Raw genomic sequence first — 10208 nt, 5'->3', positions numbered from 1 at the left:
GTAACATTCACAGGTTAGACAGGAGGTCCAGCTGGACGCTGAGACTACTGCGCTGTGGACACACCTGATCCCAGATGCCGATTCCCTCTGCTGTGACCCAGGAAACCTGCAGTCAGGTAACATTATTTCTCACAACTACCAGGTAGTGAGTGAGACTGACCTGATTGTTCCTGCCTCAACGGCAGGGTTGCCTACACACCCAGTCCCCCAGAAGGGACAGGGAATGAAAGCCAAGCCGGTTTTCTTACAGCCACCAGCTCAGTTTGTCAGTCTGAGTCTGACCAACAGTGGTTCAGCCAGACTGGAGCTGGATGGTAAAGTCACCCGCCTGCCAGTGCAGGACATCGCAAAGAGAGGTGTCAGAATCCCCGCCTGCACTGACATGGGCCTGGTGAGTGATAGTGATTTCAAAGACAGTGAACTAGCTATCCCAGTGCTGGGGCAGCTCCCTGAACCCCTAGCGAGGGAAGGGGGGAGCGAGCAGGTGTCCTACACCTACCCCCAGCGAACGATTGTAAACATGCCGATAGAAGGATTCCTCAATCAGGAAGTGTGCAGGGTGGACCTGAACAGTGAGAATGGGGTAACAATCCCAGATCACTCAGGTGCTCCAGATGACCACTCAGCCGAGGGTCAGGCATGCTCCACCGCTGCACCGCCCCCTGCAGGGTTCCTAGAGCACAGGCATGAACAAATCTAAAAAGCAGATGCCCTGGAAATGGAGGAGCAGCATCAGCATCTGCGTCAGATCTCCCCAGATTTCCAGGATGTTGGTGCCCAGGATGCCACATGGCATACTGAGAAAGACACCATGTACACGCTGCGCCAGCTTAGAAAGGCGACAGTCACTCAGAAGGAGATGACTGGGATCAGCCACCCTTAAAAACTTTTGGGAGGACTGATTGCTGCCGCCACTGTTGTGCATTTGCTCTTTTTGGTAGGTTTGTTTGTTACTGGCACTCTCACCCTGAATGCCCCAAGAAGGCAGGTGTCAGAAATGCCAGAGGATAGTGAAAGACTGTATCAACAGAAGCAGCGGCTGGAAAGCCTAGGGAAAACCTTACAGGGCACAATATTAGCAGTAAACCTTCATGCAGCAGTGTTAAATAACACCCTCCACACCATGGGCAGGATTGTCGACGTGTTACAGTGGGATTATGCTTACGTGCAACAGGTCAGAATGCTGATGCAGGATCTGCTTAGGGAGCTTAGTGCCACGGTAACTAGCCTAGCCATGGGACAGATTTCAACCTACTTGGTTCCACTGTCCTTAGTAGAAGAAGTACTGAGGACCACCACTTCCGAGATGGTGCAGCCAGTGCAAGTACATCTTGCATACAGTCTAGGCAGTGCCATTCCCATACATGTCAACCCCGAAGCCAAGGAAATAGGTTTCCTGTTGAACCTTCCCATCGTGAGTAGCAAGGATATCTATAGACTCAGGTCTATATCGAACGTTGGCTTCTGGAGGGGGGACATGCATGTGAAGTTGACCACCCCACCGCTCGTAGCTTACCAGGAGGATGATCCAAATTTGTACCTTGTTCCAAACCTGGAACTGTGTATGTCAACCAAAGATATCCACTGGGTATGCCCAAGTAAGCCATTCCTTAGGGACACAACTCAGCGGTTGTGTGGTATCAGAAAGGGGGCTGCCACTGAAAAGTGTAAAGCCACAGTGACGAGCAAAAGTGAGGTTAACGAACCCCAGGTTGAGCAGGTGGGAAAGATATGGCTGGTCAGCACACCACAGTTAACTGTTACAAGAATCTATGACAGACATGACACAGCTACCGAAGTGCAGCTACCCAACAAAACAGTTTTTCTACAAGTTCCTGAAGGAGCTATAGTGCATCTCAACGATTTAGCACTATATCATCTGGAGTCAGAACTGTATGAAACGGAACTCGAGATTGTGGACGCTTTCAGAGGACACAGCGTTGACTTGGATGAGAGAATCCAAGAGACAGTAAGCCTTGAGGGTGTACAGTTACTCGAATTTGTTCTCAACGACACAAACTTAAAAACTATGCTGGTAGGTCCCAAGCACAGTCGGTGTGGATCCTCTGGGGCGCTGGGAACAGTAAACGTGGTCATCTTGACACTGCTGCTGGGTAGCTGGATCATGGCTGGGGTAATGTGTTGGATGCTGTTCTCTTGTATCAAAGGCTTGCGGGGTAGTTTGAATGAGACAAAGGGAGCAATGGTGTATCACCGAAATCAGGTAACCACTCCCAAACGTCTGCCTGCTGCAGAGCTATCCGATACTGATAGTGAACTGCCGGAAGTTTAAGGTCTAGGGCTAATGATGATGCCCGATGCCTCATTTCTATGTACCTTATAACTGAGAGCAGGTATACGCAATGTTCTTTCCAACACTATTTCCTGTACAAATTCTCGAGAGGTAATGTGAATATTGGGTGGTAGAATCCACCGTGGTACAACAGACATCACTTAACTCTGTTTTTGTTTTGAAGGCAACAACGCCTCAGGACCTCGTAACCTTCAAAAAGGGGGGATATGTAGCGGCAATGCTTGTTAATAAGACAGAATTAAGCGTTGGTATGCTGTCCTAAAGGAGGCCCCATCTCACCCTCCATCTCTGTGGTGCTGCCACAGAGAAAGTATTTATGCAGGCTGATTTAAGATGTTTTCTTTTGATAAGGAACAAGCTCCCAGACGGGGATGCACTTAGCTAAGCCTATCATTCTAGGGAGTGATGAATGGACATCTGGACTGCATTCCTAAGTCTCAAGAGTAAGTGACTTATATCTCATCTTGACCAACCAATCAGGGACTGGCAGGGCGTGGTAATACCACGTGGGTCTCCAATGCCCGCCAAACTCTCAACCAATCAGCACACATCTGGGTCTTGGTCAAAAAGGGAGCGCAAGCTCAGATCGGGGCTCTCCTTGGCCATTTTCGCGCATCCTCAGAGACAATCACGTGACAACTGCTGTTGTCTGCAAAAGGACTTGGACTTTGTTCTAAGCGCGAGGCCGAGGATCCCGTACGTACTCAGAATTCTACCAACGTGAATGCTCCGCTTGATCAACGGCAGCCTACAGTTGGACCCTTGTCGACAACCTGAATAGCTTATTCAGAAGCAGCGCTGGACCGGGAACGAACCAGCTTCTTCCCAGGCAAAAGAGTGACTTGTGAGGACTCGCGGTCACACTCTGTTTATAGAGACTTTCTACTAGCCAGCCGGACTCCTGGTAGATCCCCTCGGAGCAACGACTGCCCTGCGCGCCGCAGTCAGATTCCTCCGCCCGTCCTACTCCGAGCTGCACCTTGACTGGTTGGCCGGTAGCCAGAGGACGCCGACACAACGCCCATTGGACAACCGCTGCAACAGAGGCTGCAACAGAGCCTGTCAGCTGGTTTGGTGTTTGTGCCGGCAGATTCCAAATCCATACACAGTGGATAAGTAAACCCCATGTTCTACATTGCGTCTCGAGAATTCAATTGTACCTCAACACAAGTTGTTATCAATTTAATTCATGAGTAATGTATTTACTTCCGAGTTTAGAGTAACAGTGGGTAATAACACTGGTTAGCGATTTGATAACCGAACGATATATATTGACATATATTCTCTGTTGTGTATCTCTTTGTGTTTGCATCTCTTCGAGATTATATACCTTGTATATTGATAACCCTCACAGTAAGGTCTGCCGCTCGTATCCAGGCAGACTAGTATATCTTTGGTGCACAATTTATATTAATAAATGTATCTCGTGTATTGAACCCGTGTGTGTGCGTTGTTAGTTGTTCTGACGATTGATTTTCTAAAAGCTACAACGAACAACCTCGTGATTACTGTTACAATTAATAATTGTCTCAGTAAACCCATCAAACCACTACACTATTGAGCCATGAAGAAGACCCACCTGTCCCAGTGTATACCTGTAGTGTTATCTTCAGAAAATCATAAAAAAATAAAGAAAGAGGCCACAGCCACAGCAAGGTTGTATGAGGTTAGGGGCCCTGTCTGGTGTGTAAAACATATGGTTTCAGCAGTGTGGCTGTTGTATTTGAATTACTATTGAGCCATGAAAAAGACCCACCTATCCCAGTGTATTCCTGTAGTGTTATCTTCAGAAAATCATAAAAAATAAAGGTTCCACAACCCAAAACAAAGCTGGGAAAAGTCAGAAGACCTGCTTAGTGTGCAAAACACTTACTTGCAGCATTGTGGGTGCTGTGATTTAAATGCTATTGGTTTGTGAACAGAATACCCCTATCCCAGTGCGTTGTGCCATATTAAATAAAACCACGAGAAAAAGAGATTCAGAACGCAAAGCTGTGTCAGTGTTCTGTCTAAAAAATCGGTTTGAACATCATGGGAGCTGTTTTTAATGAGCTGCTGAGTAAAGAATATTTTAATCTTCCTGCTGTCAGTAGTATTGTCAATATAGTTGACCCTTACCTGAATGAAAGCAGGGCGTAAAGGAAGGGTTTCAGAAATCAAACAAAGCTTTATTCCTGTGCTTACAGTCTGGGTAATTGGAGACTGCGCTGTTCTGCTTCCTATGGTCATATACAGGTTATTCGCACGAAGCCGTATTGAACAGTATTTTTCGCGTTGTGAACGTCTGTACACAGCGGTCCTCCGGGTTCCAGTAAGTGCGTAATTACGCATCGATGAAAAACCGGAGGTTTAAAAAAAGATAATTAGCCCACTGATAGTTTGATGTAGAGGCTGTGGAAATATCCACAAGTCTTGGTCTTTAAAATGCATTTGGTTTGACGGCGTTCTGTGCTTCCATTGGGAAGATATGGACAAAAGAATATTCGTGCTCGGTCAAAAAAATGTCATAGAAACGAAAAAGTAAAGGCTGAGAAAGCATTCACAATGTATTTTATACACAAAGGAAGTATTCTCGCAACTCTAAGAGGTTTCGTGGTTTAATTTTTTTTAATTGTTGAATCATATTTAAATGTTAAACATCTGAAAAGCATATCGCTGTAGACCAGGATGGCTGAGTGGTTAAGGCGTTGGACTTAAGATCCAATGGACAAATGTCCACGTGGGTTCAATCCCCACTCCTGGTAGTGTTGTAATAAGTTTTAAGTGACAGAACACTTTGATGATTTACACTTTATTTAAATATGAATTTACTAAATTTCAGTTCAGTTCTCTTCACTCCCACTCCCTGGCATAACTGAGCTCTCACTATCGCATACTGAAGGCTTTACATGCATTAGCTGTGATACAGCTCCCAATAAAGACGGAATCAAACAGTTTGTTCTGTCTCTCATGGTGATCCTCTTCTCGATCCAAATGAAATGTTTAATATGATGCCTCGAGAAAAAAAAAGGAGTGAATTTCCGCCTGTAATGATTGATGCCCCATCAAACATTTTGTAACATCCCCGGAAGATTATACAGTAGAATCCTGGTTTGTGGCTTAAATTCAAGGTAAACAAGACTAAGGAAACGAGTTGGAAACTTGATGTCGAACTGGAATTTAAGTACCCGGAATATTTAGGTCTATTATATGTATATGGTTAGAGGTCTATTATACGGATAACTTTAGACGTCTATTATACGGATAACTTTAGACGTCTATTATACGTATATGGTTAGAGGTCTATTATACGGATAACATTAGAGGTCTATTATACGTATATGGGTAGAGGTCTATTATACATCAAAGATAGATTTTATAGGTGTAGAAACAAGTAAACCAAGCCAATGATTAGGTTTAGAAATACATTCACACCTGAAACATATGTATTTCAAATTATACATTGTATACAATCAATCAACAATCAACATATGGGCAATAATCATAAAAAACACAACTAGTCTTAAACTTCAGCTACAAATTCTGGTAACATGGCAATATACAGTATAGTAATGACAAACACAAAACTAATTACATTAACACACTAACTCAAAACCACATTTTGATTCAAATATACATTTTAAAATGTACAACTTCTATATTTCCAAGAAAAAGAATATTAAGACGATTTTTGTCCACTATTTGCAAACCCTGTCTAATTGTCCTAACAGTTAGAACCAAAAACCTATTATTTTCAGAGTCCAGATCTCCTGGCCCCCTGCCTTGCATATGCATTCAAGTAACACATTGCGTGCTCCTTTATTTCTTTTTCTGTTGATGTAGGGTGGGACTTCAGCACCGCAGCTAGGAGAAAATTATATAATATTACTTCCCAAATAAATGATGATTAATATCTTCTTTAGTATAATCTAAAAAATGAACGGTTTACTAAGCTCAAAGCTGAAATAAATGTATAAAATTTGGCTTGCATCATAGCAGTTGAGCAATAAAGTCTGTCCTAATTAAAGAGTACCCAAAGTTTGAAAGTACAACCTAGAATAAGAATAAGAGAAACGGCAAAACGATTTTGTGTCATCTTCCCCATTCACACTATTTTATGTGCCATTTTTTTGCTTATTCACGTACTATTTTAATCAAAATAATATTAAGAAAGATCTGTATGTATTCAGATAGTATTATTATTGTTCATACTTACTCGTCAAAAGAGGATTGCTGAGATTATTTGCGGATATACTTCTACGTTTGAAAAACGTGTCCAAAATGTTGACCAACGAATACTAGCAATGCATTGTGGTATATAACTGGAAAATATGCTGGGTTCGATATTTTCTCAACGTATGCATTTATTAATGTTGTCGATATTATGGTTGAAATTTAACATTGATAATACATCGCGGCTATGTGCCCCCTGCTATGAGCTGATGTGCAATTTTAACGCATGCAGTTAGTAAGGATCGGTCACTGTTGTATGGTATTATATATAATGACATTATGGAATAGGATGGGGACAGGCCTGGCATCACGGGGGGAGGGGGGAATGTCGCCCCTTCAGTTTTGGGCAAAAAGATTTACCTAACTTAATTTGCGCCCTAAAAAAATAGTTGTACTTTGTCAATGGTCAGACAACACTAAATGACACGAACAGTCACTCAGTCTGTTTGATGGGCAGGAGGGCTATCCGTCCAGGAACTGCACATATCAGTGTCGTTATTGAGTGTCAACATTACGATCCTGTTTGCTCAGGTGGACCGATTCCTTGCAGTAGTTTATCATTATACTTAAAATCGTTATATAACTAGGACTAGTTATAGCAGTCTGTGCTTTCTGTTGGTTTTACAACATTTTTTTCTTAACGATTCAGAACGTCCATGTAGCTGCAAAAGTGAACGCTTATGGTACTTTTCGCTCCAGGCAATACAAACCGTGAGAATGACGAAAAATGTGAAACTGAACTTCATCGCAAATACCAGATTGCTAGTCGTTATCTTCTATCATGAAGCACTAATCAATGGCATAGCTGCGAGATTTCATTTGGGTAGCTGCACAGTACAGCTCCATTTCAACCGAAATATCACCCACCCCCCCCCTCAGAATTTCAGACGCCCCCCTACAGATTTTTCCCCGGGCACCGCGCACTGATGGGGGACGGGGTGTCCAGGAAATGGTATCAACTTTTGTCAAGAAAATAAAAATAGAAACTCTATAGGCACTCAAACATTTTACTGTTTTTTTTCAGGCAGGTGGCAAGACCCCCTCAGCAAAACCCTTGTATGCCAAGCTGTGGGTATTGATTCGTCGAATATACGTATATTTACGGCGAAATTACGTCTATACGTATATATACGTCGCCTCGACGTATAATCAACGTCGAATTGCAACCGTAAAATCGACGACATGAATAAACGCATATATAACGTCGAAAACACATCTAACACAGTGCCTGAGGCTTTTTACTGTACAGATGCAGCCATTCAAGGTGCGCGGTACAGACACCGCAGTACAGATACCGCAGGTATGATGACACGCGATACCGCGGTGCGTGATTGGTTGACCGACAGGGGCACTCGTGGTCCGTTGGTCTGTCGTAGAAAGACTTACTGTAAACGTCTTTACTGTGCCCGTTGTAGATATTGAATTTTACCACTGAAGGGAAATCTTAGTAGCTGAGCATAAAAAGAATAGGAGCATACTGTAACGCGTGTGAAGGCCATAAACGATATTAATTTTGGAACGTAAACATACAGTATATGGCTGGTCTTGGTACTTTAAAGAAAAAAATACACACCAGTATTCCATTTCTCCCTAAACATTGTAAGCTTCGAAGTCTTTAACTAACGTGATACCGGAGTCAACAAGCATACTTTTAGAATTTGATTAAAAGGGAATATAATATGGAATCGCGTATCTAAAGAATTTAATAACGGTATGAGTATATCCGTGTACTGCGGCAGAACTGTGTAGGGCTGTTTCGCCTACCTGATCATGCGAGCTGTCTTGTAGCCTACTGGTCTAGGTGCGTGACTACCAACTAGCAGGTTGTGTGTTTGAATCCAGCTGGTGCTGGACTTTTCATTTTTATTTATTTATTTTTTAATCGCGTAACATAAACATATTACCGTATGCAAACTGTACTGTATACAGTATGTATATGTATATTTAATGTCTTAACTGTGCCCGTTTAATTGAATTAAAAAACAATTATTTAACACGAACATTAAGCTGTTTACATCTTCCGCCTGAGAACAGTCACCCGTTGCTACCCAAGGCAGAATGGTGATTGGCTGACACTATCTGACACCCCTCTGATTGGAGAAAAAAGACGTGTTGGTGTGCTATACACACTACCAGGAAGAGGATTTCTTTCTATTCAAAACGTGTATTTTAAAAGTTTAAGAAGTAAAAACCTTACAGCGTACACAGATTTCTTAACTGATCAGGATCGTTATCTTTGCCTTATGCATAATAATGTTCACCGCTCTGTCCAGCAAATTAATAATAAACTTTATTTTATAAAGTGTTTTAAACGAATAAGTAATTAGATTGCTCATAAACCTAATCACTTGCTTTTTCTTTTTATTTAGGCTCAGATTTCAATTATAGATCGTATTATTAATAACCATAATAACAACCAACCAACAAAAACAACCATATAAACATAATGGTGGTGCTGGACCTTCCAGTTTTATTTATTTATTTTTTAATCGCGTAACATAAACATATTACCGTATGCAAACTGTACTGTATACAATATGTATATGTATATTTAATGTCTTAACTGTGCCCGTTTAAGTATTGAATATTCATATCTAATTTTACCACTGAAGGGAAATCTTAACATAAACATACAGTATATGGCTGGTCTCGGTACTTTAAAGAAAAAAATACACACCGGTATTCCATTTCTCCCTAAACATTGTAAGCTTCGAAGTCTTTAACTAACGTGATACCGGAGTCAACAAGCATACTTTTAGAATTTGATTAAAAGGGAATATAATATGGAATCGCGTATCTCAAGAAATTAATAACGATATAATTATATTCATGTTGCAAAAGAACTGCAACGGAAATAAAAACTCCCTTGCATGGTTTCAATACGACCAGAATCGGTCTTGAGATATTTTTAACTTGATTTAAAGTATTTGAGAGGTATGTCTTAACACCGATACTACAGTGCTTAAGTACTGCTCACGTATATGTTTCTAGGTTTATATTATGCATTTCATACGGTCAAATTACTTTTGAGCAATAAGAAGCGCGAAACGGTATGCGTTTTACTTTCGTTTTGTGCTGGGACCCGTGGATTGATTAGAGATATCAAGTACATACAAGTCATTTTTTAAATGTTGTAGTTCGTCTTGAAAAAATGTTACGAGTACATCATCTATCAACAATTACACAGGTTCTGTTTCCATAGTGCGGATTTTGGTTACGCAATATTATTTTCTAGATTTCACGTTGTGAATATGATGGGATGTCTGATGGGATGTTTCTAAAAATCCATCCTCTGTAAAACGTCTTCTCTAGTTGTCCTGCATATGTATTCGCTAATGAAGCTGTGTGTTCTGAGCCTAGATCTCTACATTTCTGTATGAACCAGCTTAGAGGGCTAAAGACAGCTTGTGTTTAAATTGAGTGTAAGGCAATTTATACTTCTAAAATCATGGTCAGCATTTATCTTTGTACTGTGCTGTAAACTTGTTCTGTGCCAAGTCACATTATTTTATAGCGTTTTTAAAGCGTTATCAAATACGGTGTTACTGTAGTTTACTGAGTCCCAAGTCACGTGGTCTGTGATTGAAACCTGTAAAACCGGTTTAATTCGTCACAGCCAGCACTCTTCAGCTGTGAGGGTCTTCTGCTCAGAATGAAACGCTAAAATGTTTGTGTATATTCT

At 41.5% G+C, this 10208-nt stretch overlaps 1 non-coding gene across 1 annotated transcript; it reads left to right on the top strand.

Annotated features, from left to right (window-relative positions):
- The first annotated feature begins 4975 nt into the window (after positions 1-4975).
- trnal-uaa (transfer RNA leucine (anticodon UAA)) lies at positions 4976-5058 on the top strand. The gene has a single exon. It is a non-coding gene; the product is annotated as a tRNA-Leu (tRNA).
- Positions 5059-10208: the final 5150 nt, after the last annotated feature.

This window comes from Lepisosteus platostomus, chromosome 5, assembly GCF_059453375.1.
Source record: "Lepisosteus platostomus isolate fLepPlt1 chromosome 5, fLepPlt1.hap1, whole genome shotgun sequence".
NCBI classification, from domain to species: domain Eukaryota; kingdom Metazoa; phylum Chordata; class Actinopteri; order Semionotiformes; family Lepisosteidae; genus Lepisosteus; species Lepisosteus platostomus.
Note: the sequence above shows the minus strand (reverse complement) of the source record. Positions and strands in the feature narration are given on the sequence as shown.